Genomic DNA, 18582 nt, shown 5'->3' with positions numbered 1-18582 from the left:
ACCACTTTTTCAGCAGCCATAAGGTCCAATAGGCAGGTTCAACAAGAGGATGTTCAACAGATTTCTGAGGACATGCTTCAAATTAATATGACTGATAAGGAAGATGCTAAATCTCCAAAGAGCAGTGAACAAAACCAGGGTGCAGTAGCTCAGCTTCTGAACAATAAAAGTACTCTATCTTTGAGTAAAAAGAAGAGGGATGCTATTAAAAAGAAATTTGTTCAGGACATGAAATCTGGACAACCAAGTGTGAACTATGTTCTTGTTCTAGAACAAGCAGGCATACATGTGACCCCTCTACAAATTCAAGATACATCTAATGAGAAGTATGCACTTAGAAAAGGAGACATCTCAGAGGATTTAACTGATGAGTACAGGGTCACTCATTCTGAAGATGAGGATGATCCTGACCAAAGGGAGGAAACAAACCCAGAAGATCAAATAAAAGCCTTTAGAACCACTATGGAAGTTTTGTTGCAGAAGGAAAAGCAGCAGGTCAATGAGGAAAATGATCCATCTTCAACAAGTAAACAAACAAAGAAAAAGAATAAGAAAAGTACCATCACCAGTTCTGATAATGTTGCTTTCAAAAGCAACATCAACACAAGGTCTAAATCCCACAAACTTTGATGATTAGTACAATTTGCTAGAATGCAAGGAGTATTAATACTCAAGGCGCCTTAGACAGACTTCAAAAACTCAAGGATTATTACAACTTATCCATGTTAACAATTCTGGAACCATTTGCAAATCAATCACAGCTCAACCACTACAGAAATCAATTGAGAATGGACAGTGCCATCCATAATCCCAATAACAAGATTTGGTTGTTTTGGAATTAGGATGTGGACTGCTCTGTTATAGATCAAGATGAACAGCAGGTTACTTGTGAAATCAAACATGTGGCTAATCCTAATTCCCATATTATTACCTTTGTTTATGCCAAGTGTAAGGATTACATGAGAAGGAGCCTCTGGGATAAGATGTTGCAGTATGCTAACACAAACAAACCATGGTGCACTATTGGAGACTTTAATGTGATCACAGATGTTGAAGAAAAACTAGGAGGGCAACCATACAATATGAACAAAAGTTTTGAGTTCATAAGTGTAATTGAAGTATGTGGTCTCACTGATTTGGGCTTCCATGGGCAGAATTTTACATGGTGCAACAACAGGGACATGGAAGCTAAAATATGAAAGAGGTTGGACAGGGCCATGGTGAATGATAGGTGGTTAGAGATAATGCCTATGACTACCATGACTCATCTTGCTTCTACAGGTTCAGACCACTGTCCTCTTTTACTTGAATGCAAGGAGACTCACAGTAATCCTATAAAATACTTCAAGTTCCTTAATTGCTGGGTGGAGAATGAGTCCTTTTTGGACACTGTTAGAGCCTGCTGGGAAGAATCTATTGAAGGTAATCCAATGAGAATATTCCATATGAAACTTAAGAGGGTGGCAAACACTCTTAGCACTTGGTCAAGACAACAGTATGGAGACATATATGAAGCTGTCAAGGATTTGGAACAGAAGGTACAACAAGCAGAAGAGGCTATCATCCAACACAATTCTGAAAGTAATAGGAGCAAGCTTAATCAGGTGAATGCTCAGTACATTAGATATTTGAAGACAGAGCATTCCATCCTTAAGCAAAAAACTCAGCTTCAGTGGTTTAAGGATGGAGATGCCAACTCCAAATATTTTCATGCTATCATCAGAGGAAGGAGAAGAAGATTATTTATTCATAAAATCACTGATGACCAAGAAAACACCATTCAAGGTGATCAAAACATAGCTATTGCTGCCTGTGAATACTTTGAGAAGATCTTTACTGGAAAAGAGGATTTGATCAATGAAGATATCCTAAAATGCATACCCAATACCATCACAGCTCAGCAAAACCAAATTCTTAATGCTATGCCTACCAAGGAGGAGTTGAAAGCTGCTGTATTTTCTCTCAGTGATGTGTCTGCTGCAGGTCCTGATGGATTTAATGGCAAATTCTTCCATACTTGTTGGGATATTATTAGTGAAGATTTGTTAAACTTAGTAAAGTACTTTTATTGTGGACATTCTATTCCCAAGTTCATCACACATGCTTGTTTGGTTCTACTCCCAAAAGTAGACCATCCTAATAAACTTTCAGATTTCAGGCCTATATCACTCAGCAACTTCACCAATAAAGTAATTTCTAAAGTCCTTTACCTCAGACTAGCCCCAATTCTCCCTCAGATAATCTCTGAAAATCAGTCTGGGTTTGTACAAGGAAGAAGCATTTCTGAAAATATTATGTTAGCACAAGAGATCATTCATGGTATCAAAAAACCAAAGATTGGAGACAATGTTGTTATCAAACTAGACATGGCCAAAGCCTATGACAGGGTGTCTTGGTCATTTATATGTCTAGTTATGAGAAGAATGGGTTTTGGAGATGTATTTATTGACATGGTTTGGAGGTTAATGGCTAATAACTGGTACTCAGTTATTGTGAATGGAGGTAGGCATGGTTTCTTTCATTCTACAAGAGGCCTCAAACAGGGAGATCCTTTGTCTCCAGCCCTATTTATTTTAGGTGTTGAGTTGCTGTCAAGACTACTCAACAACCTTCATCAACACTATTTGTACACAGGCTTTCACATGGAGAAGAAAGGTCCTTCAATTAATCACCTGAGCTTTGCTGATGATGTAATTATTTTCACTTCAACCTCCAACTTTTCCCTCAAGCTGATCATGAAGACTATGCAGCTATATGAACACACATCAGGACAGCTTATTAACAAAGAAAAGAGTCAATGTATGATCCCTCTGAATACTGATCCAGCTATTATTGAAAGGGTAACTTCTATCACTGGTTTCAAATCAACTCATGGCCCTATTACCTATTTAGGATGTCCCTTATATATTGGGGGTCAAAGAATCATTTACTTTAATAGTATGGTCTCCAAAGTGATCTCAAGGATTAGAGGATGGCAGACCAAAATATTGAGCTATGGGGGAAGAGCTACTCTTATTAAGTCAGTGTTGCAATCCCTTCCAATCCACATGCTGTCAGCTCTCACCCCTACAGTCACTACCCTTAAACAAATTACAAGGCTTATGGCAGATTTTTTCTGGGGCTGGGACAAAGAAAAGAGAAAATACCATTGGGCATCCTGGGAGACACTCAGCTACCCTGTGGAGGAAGGGGGTATTGCTATGAAAAACATATAAGATGTGTGCTTGGCCTTGCAATACAAACAGTGGTGGACCTTCAGGTCCAAAAAGACACTATGGGGAGAATTCTTAAAGGCTAAGTACTGCCAAAGAGCACATCCAGTGATAAAAAAATGGAATACAGGTCAATCTCTTATGTGGAAGCATATGGTAGCAAATAAAATGAATATTGAGCCTCGTATAAATTGGCACATCAATTCAGGTACATGCAGCTTTTGGTGGGATGATTGGATGGGTATAGGACCCCTAACTAATCACAATAGCTATCTACCAAGGCTCAATAATACTACAGTCTCTGAATACCTGGAAAATGGGGAATGGAATGTGCAGAAAATCAGAAAAGATGCCCCTCCTCAGCTGGTGCAGCAGATACTTAGCACTGATATTATCTACAAACACAACATACCTGATCAAGCTTGCTGGAAACTGAATTCTCATGGTGGCTTCACATGCAAATCTGCTTGGGAACAAATCAGGGAGAAGAAAGCTAGGACCTTAACTGATGGCAGCACTTGGCACACCAACATTCCTTTCAAACTTTCCTTTCTACTTTGGAGAGCTCTCAGATATAAGCTGCCCACTAATAATAAACTTGTCCAGTTTGGAGTAGCACCAGCAGCATGCTCTTGTTGCTACAGACCTGGATTGGATGATATAGAGCACATATTTGCTTCTGGAGATTTTGCCAAGCATATTTGGCAACAATTCTCCAGTTCCTGGGGTATCCTGCATGACACCATGTCCCCGAGATGCATCCTGATGAAGTGGTGGACTTCCAAGCCCAATAATGATGTCCATAAGCTCATGTTGCAGGCCAGTCCTATCTTTGTTTGTTGGCATATATGGAAGAATAGATGTGCAAGCAAGTATGGAGGAAAGAAATCTAGTGTTACTAGAGTTAAATTCTCCATAGGTAAGGATCTATACATGCTGATAAACAATGCTTACCCCTACATTAAGTGGCCAGAGAGCTGGAAGGAGCTAGTTACTATGGTAGAACAATGCCAGCATGATATGAGAGTGATCAAAGTGGTGTGGATCAGGCCTCCACCTTCCATAGTGAAGTTGAATACTGATGGAAGTGCACTAGACAACCCTGGGAAAATTGGAGCAGGGGGAATATTAAGAGACCACAATGGGAACTTAATATATGCCTTTGCAACTCCATTGGGACAGGGTACTAACAACCAAGCAGAGGTGCAGGCAGCAACTATTGGCATCAAATGGTGCCTCCAACATGGCTACAATAGAGTGATATTGGAAGTTGATTCAGAATTATTGACCAAGTGGCTGAAACAAGCTATCAAACCACCTTGGAGCATTTACAAATATGTTGCAAATTTGCAGTCTTTGGTCCAGCTCCTGGAATTCTTCCAGTGCATACACATATTCAGAGAAACAAATCACCCTGCAGATACCTTATCTAAATGCAGCCACATGTTCAATCAGACACAACAATTCTACAACTTACAGCAGCTTCCAAAAGAAACCAAGGGTTACTTCAAGATGGACAAGCTAGGACTGGCAAGTTTCAGAAGGAAAAGCCTAAAAAGGATCAAACAACCTCCTTGATTAATATATCTTAAGTCAGATTGTGTAATAGTTTCCTATATGTATTTTGCAATGTACTGTTTCTTAGTCAACATAGCTATGTCATATTGTAAAGGGAGAGTCTCCCTAGTTTATTGCTTTCATAGAATAATCAACATACTACTAGAGGTAAAGAATAGAGTAGAGGTCTTCTCCTTTCTTCTCATTCTTGGATGTGCAGGTAGGTGCAGACATACAATAGACCATCCAGCAATTGGAGGCCCATTCATGGTTGCAACACACATGCAGCATCCCACAATAAGATCACCAATAACCAACACCCTACAACACCTTGATGAATCACACAACACCAACAACAACCAACAGGAATCTGCAGAACACCATCAACCAATGGAGTGCAAGCCTACTGTTTGTTTTGTTGATTGTTTCTTGTTTGATTGTTTTTGTGCAGGTGTAAAAAATCCATCAACTTCCAACAGGCAGCACTCACTATGGCTGTTTCTCAACAATGCAACTACAGTAGATGAGGAAACCAAACAACCCCTTGCTGGAGCAACTGTTGGAACCAACAAGAGCTCCACTACTCTTGGACCTCCCCTTTGTGTTTGCTTGTTTGTTTATGCAGGTTGCTGGAGCATCAGAAGCTGCAAACTCTAACAAGCTGCAATTGCACAAGCCATGTACTATAGCAGCAGCAGCTGACCTGGAAGATCTTCAACCATTTCCAGCACACAACAACAACAACCCTAAATCCCTTGCAGATACCAGAGCAACAACAGTAGTACTTGTTTGTGGTCCAACTGATTCTGTAGGTCACACAGAAGCTCCATATGCATCAACCATTCAACAGCATCAGCAACAACACAAGCCAAAAGCAACACACAATTCAGCAACAGTCAGCAAAATCTCAACAATATGCATCATGCAACATCAAACTGATCCCACATGTTATAGTATGATAGCATATGTAGCAACTACAGACGTCAAGAAGTCACGACCCAAACGGATAACTGGAGACATTAGTTGAGCGACCTTGAAAAAGTTAGCCGACTGAAGACTCATCAAATGAAATACATCCATATGTCACCAAATATACAATACCATGCACTGACATTGCATGAAGCACTCGCATCTCATGGACAAGCTCGGTATGAAAAAGATTAAGAAGGCGAAGATGAAATGAATGATCTCGATCCATGGAAATTGGAAGTTTCATATACTTGTTCTTCAATTTAGCTATGTTTTAATGTAGCTTAGTTGAATAGGACTAGTGTAGGTTTTCTTCTTGTATTGACATGGAAGGGGAGAGCCTCCCTCATTTATGTTTTTCTTAGTTTTATTGTATCGAGAGGAGTTCTCTCATAGGTTTATCGCTTTCCATCTACCAATGGAGATGAGCTGGCCGATCTTAGTAGGTCGGCTGACTTATGAACCATATTAAGTTCGGAGGTAAGATTTATGTCCCCCTTCGTGTATTTTATTATTTTTATTATTTTTATTTATGTTAAGGCTTGGGGGTGCTGCTCAACCCTTGACTGTGCACGAGAGGTGGGAGCCTCGTGTAGGGTCTGTTCCCCCCCCCCAAAAAAAATAAAAAAAAATAAAAGGGTTACACGTTTTTACCTATTTTTGAGTATTTTTAACAATGTGAGAACATAACTTCGACTACTTTTCAAGATTCAAACATGTAATTTGATATTTTATTCATTCTTGATTTGTTCTTCGTTCTTCTAATTCAAGATTTACTTTTCATAAACATAAGTATTATCTAATGAATTCTATATTGATTCTTGAATTATTCCTTGCCAATATGAGTAGCTAAACCCCATAATCAGGATTGTGGGAACCATAATAAAATAATGAAGTAGGCAAATGTATAGGTGATTGTCGTTCAGTGTTTAGCATTACATTGTAGTTTTCTTCATCTTATTTTCCTTTTAGCGAGTGCATATTTTAAAACTCGCCTGTATTCATTATTTTTTCATAAGAGGGATAGTGATTAGGAAAACAAAACTACAATAGAGATTCGAGGTCTAAAACCTTCATCTAAGAACTTGAGCCCAAGAAGGGATAGTTTTCTGAGATCAAAAGCACGGGCTAGTTAGTAGTACACTCTGAGACCGGGAGGTAATGAGTGAAATATATCTAATAGGACCTAGACATGTTTAGATAGACATAACTTGCTAGATTTTGAATGCGACGCATTGATACGATATCACCAATAACTTATAACTACTTTACATGTAATGGGGAACACAGTCCTATTCACCTTCTCATATTCTTTACAACCTTAAGTCTGTTTGACTCTATTACTAAATTCATTTACTTATTAAAACAACAAAACCGCCTATTTACCTTATGCATTTTTACTGTTTAGAAATATTGACTACAACTGAGTTTAAGTGCTAGTAGACTTATTTCCTCTGCATTTGTGATGGATTCAACCCCAACCTAGTTGGTTCTATATTTGATAGCAACCACTTTATACTTCTTGATTGAATTTTAAATTTAGGCATATCAAATTTGGGCGCTGTTGCCAGGGAATATAACTTTAAGATATTTTATTAGTATTTATTTCAGTTTATAGTCTTATTTCCTTATTTTTATTTTTATTTTGTTTTTGTTCTTACAGGGTACAAGTTTATACATGTCCAATACCCGAAGTAAGGATGAACCACTGCTCTTTTTCAATCCTGAGCTACAGAAGTCTATCAGAAAAATAAATGCAAAAAGTGTGAAGCACAAAGGTTGAGAGAGCTTACGGAAGCTCAATCCAGAGGCAATCATAGTAATGTTGATAATCTAAGGGATGAGGAAGAAGATGTGGAATATGCACCCCAGAATCCTCCAGCAGTGCAAAGAGGTAGAGCACAACAGAGGCCCACTGAGTTTGCTCTAGAGAATGAATATTCATAGAGCGCAACTACCACCAGGCATAAAATTCACCATCACTAGCACAATGCTTCAGCTCTTGAACTTTAAAGGATTATTTAAAGGACCAGCTGGAGATGAGGAACATCAACATCTGATGAGCTTCACTGCTACATGTAAAACTTGTGATATCACTTTGGTTAGCCAAACAGCAATTCGCCTGCAATTATTTCCATTGTCTCTTTCTTGTAGGCAATTAAGTGGCTAAATGAGCTCCCGTATGATTCAATCACCAGCTGGAGAGAATTAAAGGAAGCACTTTTAGATCAATTCTTTCCATCCTCAAAGAAGCTGCAGATCAAGGATGAGATCAATGCACACAAGTAGCTCCCTTATGAAGCTCTACATGACTCATAATTGAGATTTAGTCAGAAGATGAAATAGTGCCCAAATAGTAATCTTATAGATGAGAATTTGATGGAACTATTCTATAGATCGTGAAACTTCGTGACTAGGTAGTTGATCAAGATTTCGATAGATCATTCATGTCCAAAACCTTTATAGAAAATTCAAAAATCTTGGATAAGGTTTCAAAGACTAGAAGGGCTTGGCATACCAGAGATTTTGAGGTTGGAGGCATGGGCTATACATTCGAGATATCGGCTGAGAAAAGAAAGAGAGAAGAGGAGCCTCATCAGGATATCGTTCACATCAAAACTCAAATGGATAAACTAACCAAGCGCTTACTATCCAAAGGTGCTGACAAGGTAAATGCAGTTGGGGATGCAAACAGGTATGACGAGTCAGTGATAGATTTTGAGGAGGAAGAGAAATATCTGAATAACTAGGGGGGTTTCCAGAAGTACATTTCTAGAAACTAAGGTTGGAACTTTTAAAAGGATGAATATTATGACCGAGCTGGTAATCATGATCAAGGGAACTGGCAAAGAAAAGATAACTTCAAGAATGACCGAAGGGTGTGTATGTGCCTTCTGGGAATAGAGATTGAGCTGCAACTGGTTCTTGAAATTCGAAAATAAAAGACATGCTGGCCAAGGTTCTACAAAAGGTAAAGTCAACATATGCAGGTTTTAAAGACTTGAAGGGAGATATGACCAACATGGACCAGCTGGTAGATTCATACTCCACTACTATCAAATAGTTAGAGCACTAGATGGGTAAGTTATCAACAACACTGAATCAAAGAAAGAATGGCACACTTTCCAGTGATACTATGTAAAACACAAAGAATGAAAGGCAATGTGTGGCAATAATGACCAGTTGAGGTAAGATAATTTAGGGACTCTCACCTACAGGTATTGATCAGCATAAGGATGGTATATCCAATACCAACGAGCAGGCAAGAAGTGGTACACATGATGCAATTCTAATTGATGATTATAATGAGGTTGAGGAGATATGGTAGAGCAAAAGATGATAGAGAAGTCAAAAGGTAAACAACCAGTGGAAGAAGAGGTAGCACAACCTTTTCCAAAAATTTGCAAACCACCTCCTCCATTCCTACATAGATTGAAGAAGGCCGAGGATGGGAAGTTCTTGATATTTATCACCATGCTAAAAAGTTGCTTGTGAACATTCCATTGGTACAAGCATAGGAGAAAATTTTAGGTTATGTTAAGTTCATGAAAAACATAGTTACTAAGAAGAGGACAGTCACTTTCGATCCCCCTGATAACCTACACCATTGTAGTAATATTTCTACAAGGTTGCTAGTCAAAAACAAGGATACAGGAGAATTCACTATTTTATACACTATTGGTGCATCCAATTTTGCAAAGGCTTTGTGAGACTTGGGAGCTAAAATCAATCTCATGCCACTTTCTATCTACAGACAGTTGGTCTTGGGAGCCCCTAAACCAACTACAATGAGGTTGTTGAGGGTTGACAGATCATTGAAGCTGATTTTGTCATTTTGGACTATGAGGTAGACTTTGAAGTTCCCATAATCTTGAAAAGGACATTTTTGCCCATGGGTAGAGCTTTGATTGATATGGAAACGATGAGCTCACTTTATGGATTAACAACAAGGAAGTGAAATTCAATATGTGCAAAGTAATAAAGCAGCCTAGAGACATGATCATGATACTCGTGATCAACGTAGCTCAGGAAGCATTTATTAAGGTTTCAATTAAGGAAAGGTTCATTGTCGATACCTTGGTTGTTGTAATCATAAATTTTAAGGGTCATGGCTTAGAGGAGTTTGATGAGACTATAAATGCTCTACAGGGCATGGGATCACATTCTTATGCTCCTAAAAACCTAGATCTTGACTTAAAGAGTAGACCAACTCATCCCCCCAAACCATCCATTGAGGAACCGCATGTACTTGAACTGAAAGAGTTGCCATGCCATTTCAGGTATGTGTTCTTGGGTGAAAATAACACTTTGCCAATTATTGTTGCTACAGATTTGATTAAGGAGCATGTTAGGGCGCTTGTCAAAATCTTATAAAGGTACAAGTAAACAATTCATTGGACCATTACTAACATAATTGGCATACCACGTGGAATTTACACTTATAAAATCCAATTAGAGTAGGATTGCATTCTTATCATTGAGCACCAGCGGAGATTAAACCCACCTATACAAGAGGTTATGAAGAAAGAGATTATAAAGTTTCTTGATGCAGGTGTGGTGTATCCAATTTCGGACAGCAATTGGGCTAGTCTTGTTCAGTGCCCCTAAGAAAGGTGGTATAACGGTTGTTGCATATGAAAAGAATGAGTTAGTTCCACTTCATCTGGTCACAGGATTGTGAGTCTACAAAGACTACAGGAAACTCAACAAATGCACCTTGAAAGACCATTTCCCAATCATTTTCATGGACCAGATGCTAGACAGGCTGGTAGGTAGAGGTTGGTATTGTTTCCTAGATAGGTATTTAGGCTACAATCAGATCTCTATAATTTTGGAGGATCAAGAGAAAACCATATTTATATGTCCATATAGCACATATTCATTCAAGCACATGACTTTTGGACTATGTAATACACCCACCACATTCCAGAGGTGTATGATGTCAATATTCTTAAATATGTAGAAGATACTCTAGAGGTATTCATGGATGACTTTTATGTGATAGGTGATACTTTCGATGACATTTTGTTCAATCTTAGCAGGGCATTGTAGAGATATGAAGAGGACAACCTAGTTCTTAACTGGGAAAAGTGCCATTTTATGGTGAAAGAAGGTATCATGTCGGGACACAAAATTTCAAAAAAAGGCCTGGAGATAGATAAAACAAAGATAGAGGTTATTGAAAAGTTGTACCCTCCTATCTCTGTGAAGGGTATCTGCAGTTTCTTGGGGCATGCTGGGTTCTACATGCGATTCATCAAGGACTTCCCTAAAATTGCACATCCATTTTTTAAATTATTAGAGAAGAAGGTGAAGTTTTATTTTGATGAGGTGTGTATGAAGGAATTTGAGTTCTTGAAAGAAAAACTAATTTCAGTGCCAGTAATTATTGCTCCTGGCTGGTCTACACCATTTGAGATCATGTGTGATGCGAGTGGTGTCGCTTTGGGGTTGTTCTAGGGAAAAGGCATGACAATATCTTTCACCCCATTTACAATGCAAGAAAGGCACATAATGTAGCCTGAAAGAACTACACTGTCACTGAGCAGGAGTTGTTAGCAGTTGTTTATGCATTCGAGAAATGCAGAGCATGCTTTTTGGGTAAAAATATAATAGTACACATTGACCATACAGCTCTGAGGTACTTAATGGAAAAGAACTACGCAAATCCAAAGTTGATCAAATATGTTCTCTTGCTACAAAAATTTGACTTTGAAGTCATTGACAAAAAAGGTTGTGAAAATCAGGTAGCGGACCACTTGTCTAGGCTAGAAGCTGAAAAAATAGATGGGTATGAGCTTGATATTAATGATTTATTCCCAGATGATTAGGTATTAGCCCCTACTCTTGATCTTATTCCTTAGTTTGATGACTTTTCCAATTATTCGATTGATGCCCAAAGACCTGACGTTCTAGCAGAGGAAGAAATTCTTACATGATGTGAATAGGTACTTCTGGGGTGAGCATTATTTGTTTAGAATGTGTGCTAACAATTTGATCAGGCGATGTATGTCAAAAGCTGAGATGCTGAGTATTCTTGAGGCTGTCACTCTTCTCCAGTGGGTGGAAATCATAGTGGATCCCAAACAGCTTAAAAGGTGTTTCAATTAGGATATTATTAGCCCACCATCTATAGAGATACATATGATCCGGTGAAGAGTTACGACAAATGCCAAAGGCAAGGTGCTATATCAAGGCGCCAAGAGTTTCCTATGGATCCAATCATAGAGGTTGAGCATTTTGATGTTTGGGGAATTAATATCATGGGACCATTCATGAGCTCATATGTTAAGAAGTATATCCTGATTGCAATCGACTATGTCTCCAAGTGGGTGGAAGCTATGGCATTAGAAGACAATGAGGGTAAGAGTGTAGTTGGTTTTTTGAAAAGGAATATCTTCTCCACGTTTGACACTTCCAGAGCAATCATCATTGATGAGGCCCCACTTTTTAATCAAGATCTTTCATACTTTATTGGACAAATATGGTGTAAAGCAATAAAGGTAGCAACTCCATATCATCCTTAGCTAAGTGGGCAAGTTGAAGTATCCAATAGAGAATTAAAAGAGATCTTAGCTAAGTTTGTGAATGAAAATAAAACTGACTAGTCAAGGAAGCCTTATGATACACTATGGGTCTATGAAACAACTTTCAAAACATGCATTAGTATGTCACCATATCAGTTAGTTTTTGAAAAGGCATGTCATTTGCTTGTGGATATAGAGCACAAGGCATTGTGGGAACTAAAGAAGTTGAATTTGAGTTTGAGCGAAGCTTCAAATATGATGCTAGAGTAGATAGATGAGATGGATGAGTTCCGCCTAAGAGAATATAAAAGAGAAACACTATACAAAGAGTGAATGAAGCTATATCATGATCGGCGTATAGAGATGCGATAGTTCTGCCTTGGTGACTTAGTGTTGTTGTTCAACTCCAGACTAAGATTTTTTCCAGGTAATTTGAAGTCCAAATGGTTTGGACCTTTCACTATATCATGAGTGTTTCCACATTGTGCAATCGATATCAAACCACAGGATGGGAGCAAGTTCAAGGTAAATAAGCAATATGTGAAGCTATACCAGGGATCATTGAGGAAGCAAGCACAGTTGAGAAGCTCTATCTTGACGAAGTATGAGTAGTCAAGGAACCTGCATCGTACCGCAATATTAAATCAAGCGCTACATGGGAGGCAACCCATGGGGGAAAGCTTGATGAAGTCTGAGTAGTTAAGTAAATCGTGTTGTATTGCGATGTTAAATCAAGCACTGCTTGGGAGGCAACCTAAGGATTGTACTTGTAGTAGATAGGCTAAATTTTGTTTTTGATGATTTAATAGTGGCATGGTGTGTTCTTTGAGTGAAGGAATGCAAAGAAGGAGAAAACACTAAAAAAATTAGCCAAGAAACTCCACCACGGGCACCTATATGGACTGTATAACGCACCACATCCCATGGTAAGGAAGCGTGATGGACAAAGCCTTAATGGGCTTCAGGATTACAGTGGAGTTTATAGTCTGCGATAGACTTTACGGTCCATTTAGACTTCTATGATCCCAAGTAATCTGGTCCTTTTTCTCTAAGTTCAACACCATGAAGAGGATCACGGCCCGTGGTGCTCATCACGAGCACCATTAGGAATCGTGAAAACAATGTTGGCTAACTTAAAATTAGCCTTACTCAGTTTGGACACAATCCCAAATTCTAACGGGTAATTAGGTTTTAAACCAATTTCAACCCAAAAATTCGAGTTCATCTCAATTACCTCCCATTCTCACATAATCTCACTCAAAATCTTCTTGTTCTAATAGTTTGGTTGTTAAAAGAATGTGCATAGCATTACTAACATTATTGTGGTATCATAAATTAATCTAGTGACACCACAAAGTAAGTTACTTGTTTTGATTCTTCTAAAATTATAAAATTATGATTAGGATTGTTATTTTGCTGAGCATTAGTATATGTGGAATGGTTTGGAATGATTTTGGTATCATTGTATTGTATTTGCGTGTTGTGTGGTGTTTTAAGATGAAAGGAATGTTTGACCATGGCTGACCCAATTGAGTTGGGGATGATGACCTTCACATGGTCTGTATAGCACTTCACAGATCATGGTGGATGCCCATTGTCTTCATACTTAAGATTCTTCTAAGTGTAAGATCACAGAAGGAATTATGGACCATGAACTTTATCACGGGTTGTGGTGTCGTCCGCAGTTTGAACACTTAGAAAAAATTTAGGCAATTCCCTAAAACCCCCAACACTGATGTTCACTATAGAACCTTTCATGATCCGTGAAACCCTTCATGGCCAATGAAGGTCCACCATGTTGAAATACTTAAGAAAAATATTGAAAAATTTGAAAATTCCAAAAATAAAATTTTATTTCAGAGTTAGCTTGTGAATAACCTGTGATGGATTGAGCGACATCATTTCATAAGGGACATATCTATGCTTGTATAATTGGAGGGAAGTCTAAGTACCTGTTTATATTTTTCACACTTTCTTTTATGAATATTAATCATTTGTCATCTTCGTAGGTATCATTAGACCTAGACACACAAAGAATTCATCCTGACTCAATGACTTAGACCAGGAGTCGGGAAGCAAATCTTCTAATGGATTCGATATGCAGGTCACTACTAATATTTCTCCCCACGTACCCTAAACCACTAGAACTATGGATGTCATTGATATCAAGGCTTATCACTCCTTGTATGAAGAGGAGGAAGCCGACTCAGACAATGAGGCAAGTGGAGTAGATGCACAATCCAAAGAGGAAGCTAGTGGTGCAAATGAGCAATCAAAGGAGGAAGTAGGTGGCTCTGGTAGTAGAGAAGGAAAACAGCACAATATAAAGTTCTTGGTGAATGAGAAGGAAAGTGATCCCACAGAACACCGAAAACTTATTTCATTCCTGAGAAATAGTTGGCTCACTCTGGGCCAATATGAAATATTCACCAATGGCCTGACCAAAAGCTCTAAAGGCTTAAAAAATGGGCTATTGTACCAGAATTTTGGGTCATCACCGACAAACTCTCCGCATTACCTGAGCTTCAAGATTTATTCAACAGGCATTACTTTGAGTAGATAAATAAGGACCCAGATAATTTGGCACCACTCTCACTCAGGAGTTTTATTCTGCCTATGCTGACACAATGTTAAATGGGTCCTGATGAGACTTCTTAAAAGAAAATGAGTGTTGTTGAATTGCAATCACCACCGCTGGATAAGGTACTAGTCCATAGAGTGAAAGTTCACATACCTAGGACCACGATAAATCAATTCCTATATGGTTTGGCTTTCCACACAGATGTCCGGACTAGTCTTTATGAGCGCCAGAACTATTTGGTCACTAACAAGGAGCATATGGGTGACCTAGAGGAGTGGATTAATACTATGAGATAGATTATGGGGTTGATTGCTATTGAGGGTGTAAATGCATCGTGGGTCACTAACCCAAGGCAACTTATTACTAAGGCATCCCTCATATTCCGAGTAAAATTTTTGTGGGCTATTATTAGTGCCCGACTCTACCCAACAACAAATGAAAACACTCTTTACCCATCGTAGGCATCACTAATAACCTGAATTATTATTGTTTTTGGACTGCATAGCAAGCTGAATTACTATTCGTTTGCCTAATCTGGAGTTATGTGAGTCTATGGATATCCAGTATGCAAATACTATAACCATCGCACCATAGTGATGAACTCTATAAATATGGCATTAATCAAAGATTTAGACAACCCCCTCTACAAGACCAAGTAGGTTCGACCAGTCTTGTCGTTATTATAACCACAAGTCCACCTCCTTCTACACTATCTCTAGAGGGAGCTACTACAGTTTCTCCATCTAATAAGGCTGCAGAGCAGCCTAAGGGAGACACCAGGCCTACGACCTCCATGCCCGTAGCCACAGGTAGGATGATCACAGTTCCTTATGCCTTTCTTGATAGATTAACGCAATTTCAGGGCTAGACATGGGCTTTGGTAGATCAGGTCATTGATCAACTATCGAGGGTAGTCCAAGCTCAGATACAGTAGAAGGTGGCCTAGCTTTGTTGTGAGTTCATATAGGAGATCTCGATTGTCTAGGGTCGTATAGATGGCCTTGAGTCCCACCTTATTGAGTGAAGCAGCGAGTTGAGTACTGCAGAGACCAAGTCCATGCAGGCACAGTTGTCCGCCTTACATCAAGAACTAGATAAATTAAAAGAAAAGTCTACTACTATTGCTTATGTTGTTGCTACTAATGCATTAATGCAACTATTGTCTACACCTCCCGAGCCAGTGCAATTAGATAACATATAGGGCTCCATTTCAGCACCCTAGCTCGGTAAAAAAGGCAAGGGCAAGAAGCGTTGAGATAGAGACAGCTCCTTCGATGATGCAGCAAAAGAGAAGAGAGTTGAGGAAAAGTGAGCCCTAAAAGTTGTGTGTGCTTCTCAAAGGGAAGCCAAGGAGAAAGTCAATTTAGAGCAGAAATAGCTTGAGGTTGCAAGGGTTAGAGCATCTACTAGTAGAGTCGCTCCTCCTGAGGTTGTAGAGACCCCCATTCCAGATATTACTCCTATTTAGCTACCATCCAGGAAACTCACTCCTACTATAGGTGATGACCCTTGGCGACCTACTTCATTGAGTGCACCAGCCACCACTAGTGCCACAACAGAGCCGACTGATTCTTAGGGCATCGCGAGTATGACCCCTCCCTTATATTTACTTTTGAGTATTCTGACGTGCATTGAGGGTAATGTACATTATTTTGATGGGGGTGTGCATCCTGACAGCTTGAGATATTTTGTTGTCGTATTTCTTTTCTCTCAAGCATTATATCTAGTAGAACTATCCCGTTTAGGTTGTTTTTGTATAAATACAAGAGTCTATAGAAGTATTTAGTATCCTATGACAATGAATGCTTAGAACTGAACAAAAATGACTCACAACTGAACAAATTTTGAAATACTATGTGATTGTGTCTAAACTGGCTTTGGTAGGAACTTTATATGATATTGTACATATTGACTTGTCAATCAAATAGTAGCTAGAACGTGACTGTTTTGATTAGTGTTGAATAAGTGTAGCATATGTAGCATGTGTGTGTGAGCTGAACTACCTAGTTCGAACAATGCATCTGTAAGCTAGAACTTTTCTAGTTAGTCTCACTAAAAAAATTGGATAGCTTTATTAGGAAAAGATCATAGGACGGTTTTGAAAATGAGTCACTTAGCCTATAAATGACCAAAAGAATGATATTGTACCCTTTGAACCAAAAGTTTGAGCCTAAAAAGACCTTTCTTTAAAATAACACAATTTACCTTTCCTATCTGACTGAAGACCTTTATCTTGGCTCTGGTCCCTCCTAGGAAAATATGCACCTCAACTCAGGCTAAAAGCCTAAGTTGAGGGTGGTTACTATAGAGAGAAGTGAAAAAGTTGGGGTATGAAAAGAACTGTGTGATCAGAGGAAAAAGAAAAGCATTGGGGTGTGGATGCTAAGGAAATGAAAGAACAAGTGTAATGCATCATAAAATTCAAATTGTAATGATAAAAAAACTTTGAAAAAGAAAGAACAAAAGCGGAAGCCACACCCAAGTGTAAATAAAGAAAGAAACAAGGGATGAACTTGTTTAGGGTTGAAAAAGATGCAGCTAAGTTAAAGTAGTGTCATGGAGGGAAGAAATAGTCACTTTAATCCTAAATGTATCCTACCCAAGCCCGAGCCTATGTTACAAGCAAAGAAAGTCCTAAGGTGATCCTAAAAGAGATATTTGAAAGTTGAAGTATAGAAAATAAAGGCAAGCCTATGGTTCGTACATGTGTATTGATTGAACTTCATTTGCGAGTATGAGTGAATTTGTTTCAGTCTCTATTTTGTTCATATATATCGTGTGAGAGACTTCCTTATGGTGAGGGCACTATGATTATACTGTTGAGTTTCTATATTGACTAGTACAATGTGGTTTATAGTGGTTTGGTTGACTATGAGTAGTGTGATGTCGTAAATCGATCCTGCTAAGTTAGTTGGACTGTCAATGCATTTGCATAGCTGAGTTGGTTGAAAGAGAGGGTCATGGTTTTGTGTGTTGGGTTGCAATATGTCTTCTAATAGTCGTTTATATTTGCGCGTTATGTTAATTTGTTTTGTGTCATTGCTTGAGGACAAACAATGGTTCTAAGTTGAGGGTGTTGATGTGTCACTTATTTACGACACTTTTGACACTCAAAATGATGGATTAGTTTGAGTTTCAAGTATGTTTTTATAGATATGATATGCATTTTGTTCATTTTGCAGGAAAACTAAGTCGTGCGTAAGTTTTGGGATGATTTTGAAGTTCTATAGAGTTTTTACTAAGAAATGTTGCATGTAGAGAACTACGAGTTCCACTATGGTCTGTGGTGCCTTATATGGGTCGTGTTGGTTGGCGTTGTGCTGATATGTGAAGCCTAAAGATTATAAGAATTTTGGCTAAGTGGAACTCCATGATACCCTTCACGGGCGGTGTAGTCCACTGCTTGTCGTTACCAGAGCTCATGAAGGATATACTGAAGAGAGTTCAAATAGCCCAAGAAAAGTACCACGAACTCCACTATAGGGTATGGTGAGGACCATGAGACGTGATGATCACTCGTGAAGGAGAAGAGGCCCAAATAGTTGTGGAGGCAAGTCAAATACCACAGAGCATGACTACGGAGTGTGAAAGTGAATACGGACAGTAAAGACTTGGTGTGAACTCTACTGACTTAAGTTTTCCTAATTGGTTTAGGATTGGGCTTTGTACTTCTATAAATACCCAAACTCATTTTATTATAAGGGTTGCGCATTTTTACTGAATTTTGATTATTGTG

Source organism: Solanum dulcamara, chromosome 7, assembly GCF_947179165.1.
Source record: "Solanum dulcamara chromosome 7, daSolDulc1.2, whole genome shotgun sequence".
Classification (NCBI taxonomy): domain Eukaryota; kingdom Viridiplantae; phylum Streptophyta; class Magnoliopsida; order Solanales; family Solanaceae; genus Solanum; species Solanum dulcamara.
The sequence above is the reverse complement of the archived record's forward strand: the minus strand, read 5'-3'. Positions refer to the sequence as shown.